At 50.1% G+C, this 17,974-nt stretch overlaps 1 long non-coding RNA gene across 2 annotated transcripts in view; it reads left to right on the top strand.

The window, feature by feature from the left end:
• Positions 1–17,974, top strand: part of LOC122534338 — a 137,702-nt gene that overhangs the window by 77,879 nt on the left and 41,849 nt on the right. The window lies entirely within an intron of this gene.

Below are 17,974 nucleotides of genomic sequence, written 5' to 3'. Positions count from 1 at the left end.
GACGTCGCTTCTCCAAAAATATAGAATCTCAGAAACCGATCCGATATTCGTTAAAATATCGCGGGACGCGGTCAGATCGCGAACGTCCTCGATGTTGGTTATCGGTTGCATCGCGACAGTCCATAATTTCCCGCGCGGGCCGCGCGCCGAGTGCCGAGCGCACGTAGTGGACGCGCGTTGAGCGGACAGCACGAGGATCGGCCGGGCGATCGCCGGCTGATAACCGCGTAGGAACAGCGCCGTGGCTATTGTGTTATCGTTCGTGGTAACGAGACGCATTTTAGCGCAGCTCGTAGCAGCTGTCGTTGCTCTTAAGAAAGAATCGTTGCTGGAATGCACGCAAGAGACACACACACACACACGAACTCGCGTCTTCGCGTTAAAACGAAAGTTGTTTTCGTGATTTCTTCGAGAAAAAGGGGAAAGGGGAAGTGCCCGAAAAGCCACGAAAGGAATATCAATTTTGTATTCGATCTCGACGAGTACGTCCGACCGTTTCGTCTCGCGAGAGAGCAGAGAGAAACTTGCCTCCTTCTTTTCTCTGTTCGGACCGGTCCGAAACTGGTTTGCTCTCTCTTTCTGTTCCTTCTCTCTGCAGTGTTGTTCTCTGGGCCCGACACAGCTCGCGGCGGACATCGACGAACGATTCGTTATGATCATCGTTCTGAAACGGTCCTATCTAGATTCAAGGAGGAGGGGGAAGGAAGAGACGAGAAGCGAAACGGGGGAGAGCTCTGCTAATTGGTGATCCAACGCGACGGCAGAACTGTCCGACGGCAGGCGACCTTCGTTTTACCCTCTTTCCATTCCTCCGAGACGATACGTCCAGACCAGATTGATAGTTAATTTAATTATCGCGAGGCTAGGCCAAGCCTTCGTCTTGCCGGCGGCGCGTGGGTGGACGGAATCGCGGACCGTCTCTCGGAACTTCGCGGCTGACTTCGCACGTAAGACTTCTCGTAAGACGGAGAGAGGGAGATAGCCTTTATCTCCGAACGACGAGACGACGCGTGCTGTTTAACGCTGTTCAATGGGAAATTCTTACTTGCAAGAATCACCTGTCGCCAACAGACTCGCTGAAGAAGATTGAAATCAGCCGACATCGAAAGGTTAAACGTGCCTCTTTTCGTGCGTCCTGCGGAAATTGCCGCAAACGTTCTCTCTCTCTCTCTCTCTCTCTTTCTCTTTCTTTTTCAGGCGAAGCAATAAACCGCAGAGATCCGAAACGAAAACCATTTAACCATTACAAGACATTACCCTCGCGACCGTATTACATCCGGCAAGCATCGCGAATTTCGTTTTCGTGCCGCGTCGAACGGCAGCGTAATTTCGAAGAAGCGGGCAACGAGCCGCGCGTCTGGTCCTTTCAAGAAGAGACGAGAGCAAGCACGTTGGTACGAAACGAAAGCGAGCCGTGGCAAGCCAGCCGGCAAACCAGCCAGACAGCAAGCCAAGCCAGTCAGCCAGCCAACCAACCCAGCCATCCCCAGCCATCCCCAGCCATCCCCAGTCAGTCAGTCGCGCGTTATTTATTTGGAGCTCGACGACTCCCGCATCAACATAGTATCTACGTCGAGCATCCGTCGCCGTCCTTCCTTGCCGGCTGATTAATGAGCTGCCTCGGCCTGTTCTCGTGCGCTGGAATCGGATACGCGAAAACGGCCTGCTAACATTAATAACGACATGCTAAAGTTTGTCCGACGTACGTCGCTGATCCCGGACCGGCGATATCACCGGGAAACAAGAGCAACGACATTGGTTACATCGTAATTAAGCCTCCCGCGGACCACTTCCGCTTACTGTCTGGCCGCGCCTCTTCGCTTCAATCCCCCCCTGTGAATCCCGTGAAGCCATGGGGTGACGTTCGCCCCGAGATCAAAGGTTACCAGCGGCGGCTTTTAACGAACTACCGTACGAAACGATAGAACCGTTCCCGTTCCCGTTCCCGTTCCCGAATGCAACCGTTTAAACTTCTTTGCTTTGTGCTCGGATAAACCGTGGTTCCTTTCGTAAGGACGGGAAAGTCGATTTTCCCCGAATTAGGTTGTTGCAGCTTCCAGCTTGTTTAGCAACGAGACGGCCGAACGAGATTTCTCATCTCGCCTTTACGCTCGCCGGGCTACGTACGAATATGGAGGCAGCTTTTTTTCACCCAATTGAAAATTTACGGAATTGCACGAAGGCCCGGAATGACGAACGAAGCACACAGCGACGCGACGAGACGAGACTAGGCGAGGTGTAGTCAGTCCGACGTCGAGAGAAGGACGTACTGCTTCAGATTCGACAAAGCATCGAAACCGTGTGACGCGTGGCGCACATCGGTGAACCAACCGATATCGCAATTTTTCCTGGGGTCGCGTCGCCAGAGTGCGGCAAATGAAAAAGTAATGAACGAAAGTGCACTGGACGCGTGCTCTTTCGCGCGTAAAACCAAGACCCGGCACGATCGAGAGCGACGGGCTGCTTCGGCGATACTTTCGACAACCATCCAGTTCATTTGTTCGGAGGAGGAAAAGGGAAAATGACGAATATTCGCGATATGTGTCGAGGAATTTATTTTAAAACCTCCATCCAACCGAAGGTCATTATCCACGTCCACGCTCGACGGTGGTTTTCAACAGTGCGAACGAACTAGGCGGAAAGCTGCTTTCCAACGCGATCTTCCACCGCTGGAAAACCACTCTTCTATCTCCTTCTACATACACACATACATACACACACACACACACACACACACACACATATATGTATATATATATATATACACACACACCTATGTATAGTATATATAAGAACTTAACCAAAGTCCTATTCGCTCGGTAGGGGGAAACGGAGATGGAGGAAACGAGAACGGACTCCGGGCTCTTTCTTCGACTTTTCATCAGCCGCGAGAATGGTTTTCGATTAAGGCGGCGGATTGGCGGAAGTGGAGATGAAACGAGATCTCGAGAAGACAGGAACGAAGAGAGAGAGAGAGAAAGAGAATAAGCACCGGGGACAAGTGGTTAATTACGGTCACCAACTATAAGCTGTCGGCTGCGATGGCTAACTCTTCTCATTTAAGTTGTTCCTGTTCGGGCCCCTCGATCAACCGAACCGTTTCTGTTTGTCTATTATCGTTCGCCGACAGAATCTACCGGATTTAACGAAAGAAAATCGAACGACGGTGGGATCGCCTATCGATTCCCTACGTTTCATCCTGTATATCCACATCGTTCTTGATCCTTTTTTCTTTCCTTGTTTCTTCTTCTTCTTCTTCTTCTTCTTCTTTTTTTTTCTTTTGTTTAATCGGTCAACGAGAACGAGGTAATAGAGTTCGACAAGTAAGCCAACGGCTTTTGTCGCCGGGTATGATCAGGCATGAAAGTTAAAGTTTTCGTATGAATGGAAGGTAATCTGATTTCCGGTGGGTCGATGTTCCTTGGAAATTGCGGTGGCCCTCCGTAAAGTAAAAGAAGATTAAAGCTCGGGAGTTGGAATTTGAAGCGATCCTCCGCGCGACTTGGAAACTGTGACGCGACGCCTTCTTTCGCTCGAATCCTCTTAGCTCGATGCCATTCAATAATTATGTATCGCCGATCGTTTGAAACTTGTACGTCCTCCAAGTCCGATGCAACTGCATTTGCACCGAAGACAAACCGTATCGAGAGGAGATTTTCCCGAATATCTCGACTCGTGGAAAAAGAGTCGGCTTGTCGTCGATGAATCGATGGATCGCCTTCGATCGCGTTGGAAACATCCTTGCTTCGATCGGCTAGAATCGCTGGATATATCATGCCGCGCAACAAGATAGGGAAACCTTCTGAAAATTACCTCTCCAGTTGCCGAGGGTTTGACCCCTCGAGTTGTCGATTCTCTGAAACCGTGGGTCTCCAATTACGAGCCTGTGTACACACGACGATTCGTACGATTCAGCGTTTTAAGGAAACGATCGCCGATTAAACCTGTCCCTAACTGTGCGCGCTTTTTTTCTACGAATCCCTCTTCCCTGTCGCCGCACTTCCATTCGATTAATTGCCACTCCCGGTTGCTTGCCGACGGTTAAGCACTTGCCGAAACGTTTATTTCCCCGTTGGAAATTGAAACTCCCTTCGACATTCTCTCTCCTTGTTTTCGTCTCGGGACGAAACGTAAGCGTAATTCCGACGCGATCGATACGACGCCGTGAAGTTGTTACGAAAGAAAACTTGTGCGTTTCATTTTGTCTCATGTTTTACAGTCTATCTGAGAGAGATTAACAATAACAATTTCAAACCTAACCCAAAACCGATCGAGGGTTGAAACGAACGCGGCGACAAATGTTTCTCATTCGCCAAAAAAACTTAAGCTCTCGGACGACGGTTTTTCCGAGATAATAAGGGACTGATTGGCGTTCGGGACGTTTACGCTTCTATTTGTCAGCGAGCTCTGGGTCGCTGGCTTTAAAGCGCGGTCGTCGTCGACCGCCGTGGCGTTTGACAGCCCTTAACGACGAAGGCCCGAAACGAAACGAGAATCGCTCGCTCTCGCCCGGGCGAGATCGGGTCGAAGACCGGAACCGTCAATCGGATTCATCCGCTCGGATCATCCTCCGACGGGGTCCGGGTGGGATAGAAAACGAACGACAAGAGGACGCCTCTGCTGCGAGACGCGGCCGCTCCTGTGTGTTTGGACAAAGATCACGGATTGTCCCTCGAGCTAATGAGATTCCCCTTGTCACTGTGCACGATCTGACGATGCGGCGGTGAAGGATTCTGCAAGGAGAAATTCTGCCGGGAAGTCCTTGTTAGCCAGGAGGCTGGCTGCGGCCAGGGATATAGCTGCCGGTGTCGATTTCCCGGAAGGTCAAACGTTCATCTCCTCCTGAATTCCATTTATTAGCGCGCCGAGCTATCGATTCCTCTCTTCGAATTCCTCTGGCATTTTTCATCAAATCCGCGCCGTTTTCGCCGTAATTAAAATGCAAATGTACAGCGTTAATGGGAAGAGTGAACATTCCCCTCGATCGAATGACTTTGTTTTCCAAACAGGTTAGCCGAACTACACACCGAAAAGCACGAAAATGCGCACTTTCGAACAAATGTAAGAGTCTCGGTCAGGCGCGAGTAAACGCGAGACATCGAAGCAACGCAAATTTCGAGATTCTACGTCAAATTCTCTTTTTCTTTTTTTCCGTATTACAAACGTAAAGGAGCCATCTTCGGATGGAAAAATTACACTTACGATTCGATCGACGATTCGCAACGTCAGAAAATGGAAGATCGCGCCCGTCGTGAAATAATAAGGTTCGTAGCGGTCGATTCGTTCCACCGGGCGATTTATTATTTTATCCGGTTAAGCGTTGTCAGCCGAGGACCGAGCAAAAATCTCCTCCATCGAAAGGGACAACGCCGGTTGATTTATTGCAGCGCGCGTGTGACACTCGCCATATTTATCACCAACTGGATCAACCGGTCGGTGCCGCGTTGTTATGACATAAGGCGTGCCACTTTTGAGCAGGAGACGCGTCTCCCGACGCGTCCGGTCGTTTCCCCCCTCCCGTATCTCGAGAGAGATCGAGAGCGCTGTCGATTTTCGAGAGCAGCACCCTTTTCGTCGAATCGAATCGCGATCGTACGGAAATGTTTGCCCGTCTCGGTCCGCGATGGTTTCGCGAAATTTCCGGTTCCCTTCGAATCGATCAGGAAGATCGAGCCAGCCGCTCATAAACTCGCCACGAGTATATTTTAATTAAACGATCGGACGGACGGTGCCGGTTTTAAAAGGGTTTGGCCGCGTGTCGGTATTAAAACGCGACCCGCGTTTATATTTCGTTGTATTCTATTACAATCTCGATCGACTGAATTATCGCGTTAAACCAGATAGATAATTAAATTTCCATATAGGCGCGCGCGTGCTGGCGTTCCGTCGGTGACGCGCGTTTTTCCGCTCGGCGATCGCGCAAAATGTAAACGAAGGATTTTGATAAACGACGATTTCGTTCTGTATGCAAATGCCGGCCGGGCGTCGATACGTTGGCCGTTTGACAATTGTCACCACGCGTACCACGCGCGTCTCGTTCCAAGAAATCGATACACGCAGCAGCCACCTCTCGCGAGTGGATCCTTGGCGCGCGTCACGCGAAAATCGATGCTCGATCGTGCGCGCACGGCTCGCTCGCTCGCTCGTTGTCGCGATACACACCCTGTCTATAAAATATTCTCCTACCGGTTACACACGTACACGTCGCGTGGGCTTTGCGTTTGCCTAACCTTCGCCGCGCACGGTCGTAAGTTTCCGAGAATCTCACTCATATGTGCGTAAATCTCGTTTGCAAATGCCCGTTGTTGACCGTGCGCGACGTCTTAATACCGTAATACAAATACATGGTACGTAGAGAAGCAATTGGCTTCCTCACTGGTCATGACATCGTTGCGTAATGACACGAGTATCGTACCGCTTTCGCGACATTAAAGAACAATCGCGAGAGAGGCTCGAATCGGCGTTTATCTTGCATTCCGGCGATCGTTCATCGCGCCGAAAGGTGTTGGTTAGTGGCAACCAGGCAATTTGCGTGAAGGCAGTTCGGCTGTTCGCGGTTGCGAAATCGCGAGATGAAACGTCCGTAGATTTCGCGGTGGATGAACGCGTTACGTTGTTAGCATTGCACTGTACGAACGTTGCAGCAGAGTTCGAGAACTCGCGGAGGTCCCGTTTGACGGACGAACGTGCCTCGATTGTGGCGAGCAACTTGAGAACCGTGCGAGTGATCGAGTGACACGCGTTCGTTTTGACATTTTTAATCAGAGGGGAGATCGTTTGATTGTTTTTACACTGTCCAACGATCGGTAACTCTCGAAACGTTGGGAAAACGCGCGGACGCTCTCCTTGTAATCACGCGAAATGACAGGAAGCGTTGTTAATTACAGTTTTCCAGATCCGTTGACCCGTTGCCACCATTCGTCGTGTTTCCAGTCGATTTTTTTGTTCTTTTTTCGTTGGAAAACGATACCACCGTATCGCTGGTGTCTAATCCCAGTTTTCATCCTGGCGATCGCCAGGAGCGTGCCGATGAAACAGCCCCGCGCTCTCAACGTTTGACTCTCGCGCTGGCACTCGGTAATTGTAACGATAAAGGATCGATCGGGTGCGCGGCTGGTGGTAATCAGAGCGCCGAGTGCCGGCCAGCCTGTCCGCAGGATTTCGTCGAAGGTCATGCGACCGCTGGTGGCTACTGCTATAACTTTACTTTCGTCCCGTTGAATTGCTCCCGTTGTTTGTGTACACGCGATTAACCGATACGACTATTATTGCCAGCGTTAAACGTGCCCGACGGCTAGTCCACGCGGTGCCGTGGCCGCGTGGTACGAATCGAACGAAACACAGGCTGATGGCTGGCCTGTTCTACCCTGCTTTAGCCAACCATGCCCTGAACCACGCCGCTCCGTATGAATTATGTACGGCATAATTAATCGAAGTAGTCATTGATTAAAGTAGCGATAAAGCTGCGAGGTGTTTGCTCATCGAGCATCGTGCAACTACTATCCGGCTCCTCCGCCGGATCTAGAATAATTTCCATTACTAACGAACAGCCGGAATTAATAGAACTCTCAACGCTTCGTCGAAGATATACGAGCTTACGCTTACGCGTCGAGAAGTTTGCCGGAGATCGATGCGATCTGTTTTAATTCAATTGGTCGACGCAACCGAGAGGAAAGGGGCGAGGGAAAGGGATAAACGGACAGGGAGAGAGGGTGGCTTCTAGCAGAGAGGGTGGGAAGAAGGGGCAGCGTGAAACGGTAGAAGAAGCAAAAGCTTTCTGGCGAACGGCTGGAGAAAGGGAGAGGGTGAAACTGAGAGGTAGAGGTTCGCGTAATTCGTCGGACCCCGAACCAGTGACAAACGTTCGCCACCTACGCGAATGCTCGCACTTATTTAGGAGGGATTAAGAAGCCCTCGTTTTCGACGACGGTCTTACGAGTCCCTCTCTTTCCGCCTTCTTTCTTCGCCCGTAGATCGTACCTTACGAACGAGCCACTGACCCGGCTGCCGCTATTAGCGATCGATTGTTTTCCGAATTAAGGGAGCAACTGCCCCCTTCTGTTCCCCTCTTCGCTCGTTAGTTCTCCCGCTCGTGATCTCGTTGCCTCGGGTTTCTCCTCTACTCCTTTCGAGACGGGGCACTCCTTCCCCCACGATCTATCCGCGCCGGTGTCCGCAGATAAAAGTAGTTCCAGTTCTCGATTCTCGTTCGACGCCGAGACGAGTCTCGCAATGATTCAATTTTATGGCACATTACGGGGATTGACAGTGTCACGCTTAATCGGCGGGGGAGTGTAACTTGTGTTTTAACTGCGATCGTAAATCGAACGGGAAATAACTGGATTGAAAAGCTCGGCCCATGAATTATTACTCGCGTACGGTCGTGCGTGCGCGCCTGCATACCCGTTTCCAATTGTTTCGCGAGCCGAGAGAGAACGGTCGATCGGTTTTTGCCTCCGCGTGTGTCTTAGATCGGCGCGTACGCTCTAATTCCACGAAATGTTGAAACGCGCGTTCGGGAAATTTGTTATCGGCTCCCTTCTGGCGGCACGGTGTGCGTCGCGCCGCTGTCTGGAACGGGAATCAGAATGCGCTTTTTCGTCCCTCCGAACGAAATCGCTGGAAAGAGAGAGGACATGCTCCCTCGGCAAGTAGTAAATTTTTGCTATTCACCAAATGGCGATTGCTTCCGTCGCCGTAACCGAACATCGACGACCGGCTACTGGCGAAGAATACGCTAATTTCGCGAGGGGTTGTTGCCCCTCCAAGTTCCACGCTTTCCACGCTTCCCATTCTCACCTTTTCCCCTTCGATTCTTCCGCCGTTGTAAAAAAACTCGATCTCGATGGGTGGGTGTCCCAGGGATGCAGCCCGCGTTGTGAAAACGATTTTACGAGAGTAACGTCCCCTGCGAAGGAATTTCCGTTGGAAATTTACGATCGCATTAGTACGAGAGGTAATTCGATTCCTTTCGGATAGATGGATGAAGCATTGGGATCCATAGGGAACTCGATATCGCGTAATAAGCAGCTACCTGCTTGTCGTGGATCGGCGCACGCCGTTCGAAAAACAGCAAGAAGAACGGAAAGCATCGGCTGGTGGTGCAACCGGTAGAAATATCATCGGCGCATCGTATATATAAAATTTTTATCGAAAGCTCGTCCAGCTATTATCCCAGCCAGCCCGTGTTCGATTTCACTTGGAAAAGCGCGCTAACCTGCGAGCCAACGCTCGCCGTAACGCAGACGTTTTACTTTTTCTCTCTCGCAGCTTCCCACCGGCCGGTGATACCCGATATATATCCCGGCGTATCCGGCACCGGAGATCTCGGACGTTTTATGAGACGCGGCGCGCTCGCCGGACGTCGCGTCCGCCTTTAATGAGGATCGAGCGAAAGTTTCCTGGGGCTTTTGCAAGCTTCGGCCAGGATCCCTGGCGCGCGCGTTATCCGTGGACGCGTCTCGTAGCGTCATCGTCGTCGTTGTCCTCGTCGTTATCGTTAGCTATATTCCGCCTCGACCAACATGCCACATCCCCGCGTTACCCCGTTTAACCCCGCTCAAACGCGTAACATTCATTAAGGGGAACTTTCGGGCGATATTAACTTATTAGCCGTGCGGAGCGCGAGCATTAACCCGCCGCTGGCTCTGAATCGTCGCGGTCAAGATCGGTCTCGTTCCACCCCACCCCCACCCCTCCAATTACGTGAAATTTGTCGCGGTGACGGCAATTGGTCCTGATAACGTTGAATTTCTCGCTAGAATTTTGGACGTAGTCATGCTGCTGCCCGTCCGCCGTGATCGTCGATTACGGCGAGTCGGTTTTGAAACCGAGGGGCTCGAAACCGGGCTGCCCGGTAATTTATATGGATGACACGGTATATTCGCCGAAATAGGTTGTGTTCCCGTTTGTCGGATGACTGTGGAGTTATACCTGCGCGCGGACTCGTGGCTAAGTACCGTGTCGCGGCTTGTAATCAGAAATTATTTAGAGCCGTAACAAACTCGATGTTTATCTTTTTACGCCCGTTTCCCTCTCGAGGAGAGCGCCACGCTCGGTAATTGCGTCGGTCATTAGGCCTATGGGTTCGTTTATTCGGTACGATTATCGTCAGAGCGGACGTCGTTCCGATTCGCGTGCACGGACGTCGATGCCGTGCGAGAAAGCTGCAGGTCAAAGCTCGGAGAACGTTTTCCTTTGATAGCGAGACGGGTCGAACTAGTGTCGCCAGGGACAGGGTAGGTGGTACCTGATTTTCCCCGGAAATAACTTGAAAAAAGTTCCATTACGAGTCGGGCAAGGTTTGTAAACAGCATATCCAAGCTGTGTTGTACGAGGGTGAACGCGCGGCCGGGAGGAAGGTGTCGGAGGTGATTCGACGAAGGGAAACGACGAGTGGGACTCGTTCGGTTAGCGGGCAGACAGAGGACCGGCGGCGCGGTAGAGAAGGGAAGATGAAACCGTCGATGGAAGTAAGGAAAACAGAGAGAAAGAGAGAGAGAGAGAGAGAGAGGACGGGGAGGGAGAGTCGAGGCTGCGGAGACTCCCTTTGGTAACTCAACTTTTGAAAACAGTGAAAGTCATTTAAAGTTTGCCCCGCGTTCGCGTCACCTCTCTCATTTTCCGTAACCCTCGAACGTTGCGGCTCCTTCTTCGCCCCGTTCTTCCACTTCAGCCCTGTTCTCTTCTCTTTCCACTCCCCTTTTCCCTTCGCCCCGATCCTCCATCCCCCGTAACCTCTCCACGGTTCAGGATCAAGCGTACGCGACCCGACCTGAGACGTGGCGAGGCGTGGTGAGGCGAGGCGAAGCGAGGTGAGGCGACCGATCGCTAAATCCTGCCACCCGCCGGCCTGAAAGCTACGCTTGAAATTTCACATTCGAGTTAGCTTTTTACTCGAGCCGAGCGGAACCGAACCGAGCCGCTAGATCGACTTGCCGTGGCGTGAGGCTTGCGAAATTCGCCGGGATACGTGTCGGGACCGCGTTCTTACATTTCGGTTCCATTTTCCTTCGTACGCTTTACCGTATCGCGAAGTTTAACTGAATAGCGATTCAACAGATTCGATTCTTTTTCCAACACGCGGCACCGTCTCTCAGGAATCTCTCAGGCCTCGTCGACGACGAGGTTAATGCATCGAATGGAGGGGGAACCAAGTTGTACGCGAAGCAGTACGCCGGTGAAACGTTGTCGGAACGCCATTGGTAATTGTTACACGCTCCAACAGTCTCTGAATCGCAAAGTTTCAACTCCCTTTTTCGATTACTCTTTTCACTTCTTTCGCCCCGCGTCAAACTGCGCGCTAATATTTGTAAACGAAAAGTTACGCTTGGTAAATTTTCCGCGATACGCGCCTCGAGAAATTTACAGCCGCGTATTCTACGTCTGACCCAGTTACGCTCGCAGATCTACGCGTTGCAAAATGCACGCCTTTCTACCGAGAAACGTTTGCATTCACGTGTTTCTGGAATTTCTATGTTTCTTTCCTATATTTATTCTCGGAAATATTTCCTGTAAATACACACGCAGCTCGATATCAAACGTTACGTCAATTCTTAAATCGTTGCGATCGTTACTTCGCAATTGTAATTATTCGGACAGTAATTTGCAACAAAATCTAAGCTCTTCTTACTGTCATATGTACAAAATGTGACAGATAAAAGTGAAGTCTCTAAATTAAAAATTGCATTTACGTGAGAAATTTTGTTCGTCACATCGCTGTGTACGATTCGCTTTCAGATGATTGTCAACGACGGTGCGTCGTCCCACGGGCAAATCTCCACCGCCAAATTACCCTTCTCGCGTGTCGCGATCCTTTGACCTGCGCAGGCGGATCGCAACCACGGAGGCGAATCCACGTCGACAAAGGAAGAAAGTAAACATCGACGGAAGACAGAAGGGTCCCGGGAACGTATCGGAGGCACTTGGTATCCGGCTTATACGCGGCTTCTCCCTCCGCTGCGTGACGCGTTCCGAGCAATCGGCTGGCTGGTGCGGCCGCGTCGCAAACCGACGCGCCACCGCTATAGCATTACCATACAGGGACCAGTTCAAACAGACGTAGACTGATGTATGCATGGTTCGTCAGCGTATTCGAATTTCGTATTCAAATGGCACGTCTGCCGGAGTCTGGATGGGCTGACGGGCCCGACCGGTGCCTGAGAAGAGGGATACCGGAGACGGGTGTGCGAGAGAAGGACGACGCGAGAGGGTGCGTAACCGACGGAAGGGGGATACGAACCACCGGTCGGCCTCGAAACAGGGTTGCACCACGTGAACCACAATCGCGATTGCACGTCCCCACTTGGTATTTCGCCGGTTGGTGTTAACGGTGCGCCGTGTAAACGCAAACACGTGGAAATGGAAGTAACGTGTGGGGGTTCGAGTTTGAACCCCTTTGCTCTTCGAGCTGGGAACACAGCAAGTTCCTCGATCCAGTGGTACGACCGACACAGCGGAATTTTCTCGCACGATAGTTTTGTTCCGTACCAGAATTCCAAAACGGAATTTACTGACCACGGCGTTAGTATCCCTTTACGAATACTAACTGGTTCAAATGTTCGTCTCTTTGTTGTAGGAGGGGTTGCCTATTTTTTATATTATTATTATACTATTGTCTATATTATTAATTTTTGTTAGTGTGTTATATTTAGTACATTAATTGTATAACGTTTGTCTCTACGGATTCCTTTTTATGACTGATTCTCTCGAATCTTCCAAACGTTGTCGACTGTCTTTTGACTTGGAGTGTAGTGTGCGTGCATGGGTGTATGAGATGTAAACGAGGCGTGGAGCTATGGTGTGTCATAGTGTGTGAGACGGAACAAGTTTACCAATTGACAATAACGTCGGTTCGATTTCAAATTGCAGATTGTACGTTTCATTGTTTTATAATTTGGGTTAGGTCTTGCAGAATGATGTTGGGGTAAATTGACAAAAGAATCTCTGATTCGTTCAAGGTTCGTCCGGTTCGTTCCTTCACGTTGATTTCGTTTTGTAAATCGATCGCAAAGCGTTCGACGTTCCCCGTGTTAAGATAAAACATCGTTTCCTTCAATTCGGCTATTATTCTGAAAGTAGCACGGCTTTGTCCGACGCTCCACGAATCGCCGATGTATTACTCGGAATCACTCGGTGTAATCCCCCTCCCCCCCCCCCCTCCGCCATCGGTAACCGTTCGGGAATTTATGGTCGATTTATAGGGCGAATTTTTCAAACACAGTACCTCCGATTTCCCTCCGATTTATTGTCTCGGGCTTAGTCTCTGCCTGGCTTCCCGGATATTTGTCGAAGTTCGTAAAGGGTGATATCGACGTTCCAGTTTAACGGTCGAAGTCTTCATCAACTCGCGATCGAGAAACTGTGCGGTTAGATGGTGAAACTCGGAGGGAAGTGGATATTGAAAGAAGCTATTAGAGCATTAGAGGAAAGTGGGTGAACGTGTATAGCCGTGCTTCCACCACTATTGAGTTAACACAGCGTCCTTGTAACACTAACACACTTGCCTCTCGAAAGTCTATTAATTGATCCGTTGTTGACGAATCTCGCCTCGATCGTTTTTTTTTTATCCAAGTTGGAAGTTTCGCCGGCGAATGAAATTATACGGCAATAAGGGCGCAAAGCGATTAAAACTCGCAAGACGTACAGTTCCCCTCTGTAACGAGGTGGCGTCTGCTGCCAGAGTGCGCGATAAATCATTCAAAGACAAAGCAAATGCTGTTTACCGTTACGCTTCATTTTTAACCCGCTTTTGTCTTTCAGGGAAGAAGCGCGATAACCTTCTATGATTATCTTATGTCGTTGGTATTTCCACGTTAGCCGAGATGGAAATATTCTTCGATCGATACGGCGTTGCGAGACCGCCGATCTGCGGGGACCTTTGATTTCTCGAGCACACTTCGTTTGGAATTTTCCACGACGTTTTCCACACGATTCCGCGACCACACATACACAAAGACGGCGTTTCGCTGCTATTAACGTTCCAATTAATTAGCAATTTCGTGAATGCATCCGCGTCTCGCGATATTAAAACGCGCGTTCTGGTTCACCGGGGATCCGATCAGCTAGGAAAATCGCGGACTCTGCGCCGAAATTAACACACGGCTGAAAAATTGGGCCGATTGATTTTACAAAGGCGGTAATTTGCGGCGTTAATTCGTACAAAAGAGGCAACGAAGCAGACGGCAGTGAACACGGGAACAGGAACAGGCTGTTAAATATTTGTTTGGCGCCGTACGGCTTAAAATACACTTGCAACCTTGTTTATTTGAATCGGACAAATTTTCTCTCTCTCTCTCTCTCTCTCTCCCTCTGCCGAAAAAGAGTCGAGTGTACGGTTAATTTTCGTACGATTCGTATTTTCAAAATTTTCGCAAGCATCGTAACGTAATGATAAAGACGTCGTCGATCGAAGCGTCCGGAAGTGACGAGAAAAAGGGCCGTCCCCTTTCGACTACGGAATGCTCGCCGCGTTCCAGTTTGACAACGGTGGCAACGTTTCGCGCGGCGAAATCGCGGTCGGGTCAAAGTGTAAAGTGCGGACTCCGCGTGGGTGGAAGTTACTTTTCGAGCAAGTCGTTCCGCTTTGCGTAACAAACGCAAGCGGCCGAGGTCAGCTCGAGTAACTAACAGAAAACTATCCGGGCGTCGTGCTGCTTCCCCCTGGATACACCGGCGCGTTCTATCCGCTGTTCTGTTCGTCGAGGAGGCGAGAAGCACACAAGAGTGCGCGCAACGACGAAAAACGAAAGGATAAAGAAGGAAGGAAGGAAGGAAGCAAGGAAGGAGTGACTGGGTCCAAGAGAGTGGATACCGTTCGTACAGCGGCAACTTACTCGAAAACTTGCCACCGCTTGAAGCAGTATTCGTTTCGCCCGCCCAGGTCTCTCCACTCTCGTAGCCATTTCCTACGTTAGTACGTAGAAGAGACCTGCTACGAGGCGGTGAAAGACGGTAGCCAGCGTTAAAGTTTATCTCCGTGCGAGCGGGAGTCTTAAAGTTCACTTTATTAAAGACCCCCGTGACGTACTTGAACGTTGTTGGTTGGCTTGGCTAGCTGGGGCTGGTTGATTCCCGTTGGAAGGAAGAAGGAAGGAAGGAAGGAACGAAGGAAGAGAGGAAGGAAGGAAGGAGGATCACTTTCCTGCGGTTCCGCCACGTCTTTTCCTGACGTATACGTTTCGCGCGAAATTAAAAGCTTGTAGAGTTTCACCGCCCATCCGTCTCGGGCTTTATTAATGGGGTCGATGCTGCCCTGTAAACAGACAATAAGCGCCGGCGAACGAGGGAGCGGCGCGCGCCCGCGCACACCCGGATATTTCTCGCGGAAATTTCTTCGAGAATTGAGAGTCGAGTTGCGTGAATTGTGGCCCCGTGGTTCTCTTCGTCTTGGGACATTGTTATTTCGCGAGCCCGCAATTGGAACATCTCACAGGTTATTTGTCGAAAAAGAGAAATAAAGAGCTAGAGAGAGAGAGAGAGAGAGTAGGAAAATATTTATAGCAGATGCGGTTTTAATTAAACGATATTAACACGGTGGTTAAACAGTAACCAAATTGTTTTACCATTCTAGTTTACCCACGCGTGAAACGGATATCCAGCATTCAAACGAAGCTACAATGACAATGAACCGCGATATCGAAACTAATTGCGAATCGATACCATAGCTCTTGTCATTGCGCGTTACTATCTGCGGTTAATCGAGTCATCTCTGTCATACGATATCTGGACATTCTTTAATCTAGCCGTGATCCAGAGTGCGATGCGTATCGTAGAAACGCTTTATTTACGCGTTATACGCGTAATCACCCGTCGACCGTGACAAAAGACCATCATCAACGTGTACGCGCGCGTTGTCCTCGTATCCAGCGACGTCCGCAAATCTCTCTCTCTCTCTCTCTCCTTCCGTCGCGTGCGACGTTCGTACAAAATCGAGCTAGAATCGGCTACCGGTATCCTGAAGCAACGAAATTGAATTCCTCGCAGGGAAACCAGCTTCGCCGGTACGAATTTCTCCCCGGGGCTAAGTAATTTCATTCGCGGGATCGATTCGCGCGACTACCTTCCCGCGCAGAAAAATCGACACGGGAAGGTTACCGACGAACAGAAGATGCTGCTGAAAGGTGGGAAATTCGCGAAGAGTCGATAGTCGAAAAAATGCGGCTCGAGAGAGAGAGGACGATGGCAGCAGAGAGTGAGCAGGGAACAAATCACGGAGGTGAGCGGCGGTTATCCATATTTCGAGTCATTGGACCGTGCAGAGAGGGGTCGCTGGAGTTCATTACGGTAATCTGCCCTTCCTGAGAGTAACGCACCGATGAAAATGTATAATCGTATCTGGCGCTGTCGTGCACCGATCTCCAACGATATCCCAGGTATACGCGTGCTATGTAAGGTGTACATTGGTAACCCCATCAACCGATCCGAGATAATTATCCTTACCGAGAAGCCGGCTGATCGCGTCTCGGTTCGTGCGTCCCGATAATCCGAATGCGTATTACGGGACGTTTGAGGGCCGCTTTGTCGCGAGGACGGTCGTGATCCTTGCAAATCGGCTCCTGATCGCTGTTCAACGTCTCTCGGGATACTTCGATCCGATGGAATTTGATCCCGCGTGTTAGAGCAAGATTCTTTCGTTCGACGATATTCGAAGGATTTAATTACCACCGAGTTTTCAAAGCCACTGGATTAACTGGTATTAACGCACCTGAATGAAATATCGACGCGTAGCTATAAATGGAACAAAGAGCAGAACGAGAATAACCAGCAGCAGTTTCTCGAGTGTTAGGCACACGCTATATTATGCCGTTTACACGGTGGAATACGACAGGCGCCCGTAATACATCGATGCATGTCTAGAGCAAAAGAAATTGCTTTCTCTATGTAGGATAATTACGTCTGGCCTGTTATTACGACGCAAGCCGCCGCCGCGGTTGTATTTTAAGCAACTGTCTTCGTGTAATAACGCAGACAGTTGTCTGTGATTATCCCCCGACAATCGAAGAAAACCAGGCTACTTGCCGTGGTAAATCGTTCCATAAGATAATGTTAAAGGTTGTCGCTTTCCGTTGAGACGGAATTTCTGCGCCGGTAGAGTATACCGGCCACTTGAAGTTGAATCGATCCGTGGACGAACGCGTGGCGCGAAACGGCCGAAGAGGGAAACGCAAGTTTTCACCAGCCAGTTTCGAACCGCCTCTGGGAAAACACGGTGGCTGTGTAAACGTGCGTGTTTTCCAGCTGTTAGAAGCTCTTTTTACGTCCAGCGAACGCAGACGTTACATCGATAAACAGAACAGAACGCTGCGGCCGTGATGTGACACCGCGCCACGTCTGTTCGTGCCACGTTCGACGCGACTCGTTGCAAAATACCAGCAATTCGAAAGCGAATCGTTGGCCGAACACCGAACAAACATACTCACAAACAAATCGATCGCGATAAGTTTCGCGAACTCACGTAGGTCGCGTTTACGTCGAAAGTGGGAAATATATAATTACAGAATGGAAATTCAAACCTTTCGAAGGTTTGTCGAAGAGGTTGTCGTTGTTTTCGAGAAACTTTCTTTTCTAGACGTTAGCGAGATAGATATTTAATCGCGTGTTCGAATGTCGCGATCGGATCCAACTTTGGACACACATCGAGCATCAACGTCGAAATTTTACGCGGAGACGAGCCAAAGAAGGGAAAAATGGTAGCAACGTTTGTGAATCTCGCGATCGGGACAAATATAACTCGGCTTGGAGAGGGGAGAAAACGAAAGAGCATCGATAACACACTGTTCGAGCGTATTGTATGTATCCTTCCTACAAGAATCCTGCGAGGCATGCAATTTCTTCGGCGCGCTTCTCTGTAATTTGCATTGATCACGCGGGTCTAAACGTTAACGACACGTTCGAGGACACCGTGAGAGAGGCACAAATGGTCGCCACGCGCGCAATCCAAGGAAAATACTACGTGCAACGCCACGTTTTTTCT

Source organism: Frieseomelitta varia, unplaced genomic scaffold, assembly GCF_011392965.1.
Source record: "Frieseomelitta varia isolate USP_RPSP 00005682 unplaced genomic scaffold, Fvar_1.2 scaffold_587, whole genome shotgun sequence".
Classification (NCBI taxonomy): domain Eukaryota; kingdom Metazoa; phylum Arthropoda; class Insecta; order Hymenoptera; family Apidae; genus Frieseomelitta; species Frieseomelitta varia.
This window is presented reverse-complemented; position numbering and strand designations above follow the sequence as displayed.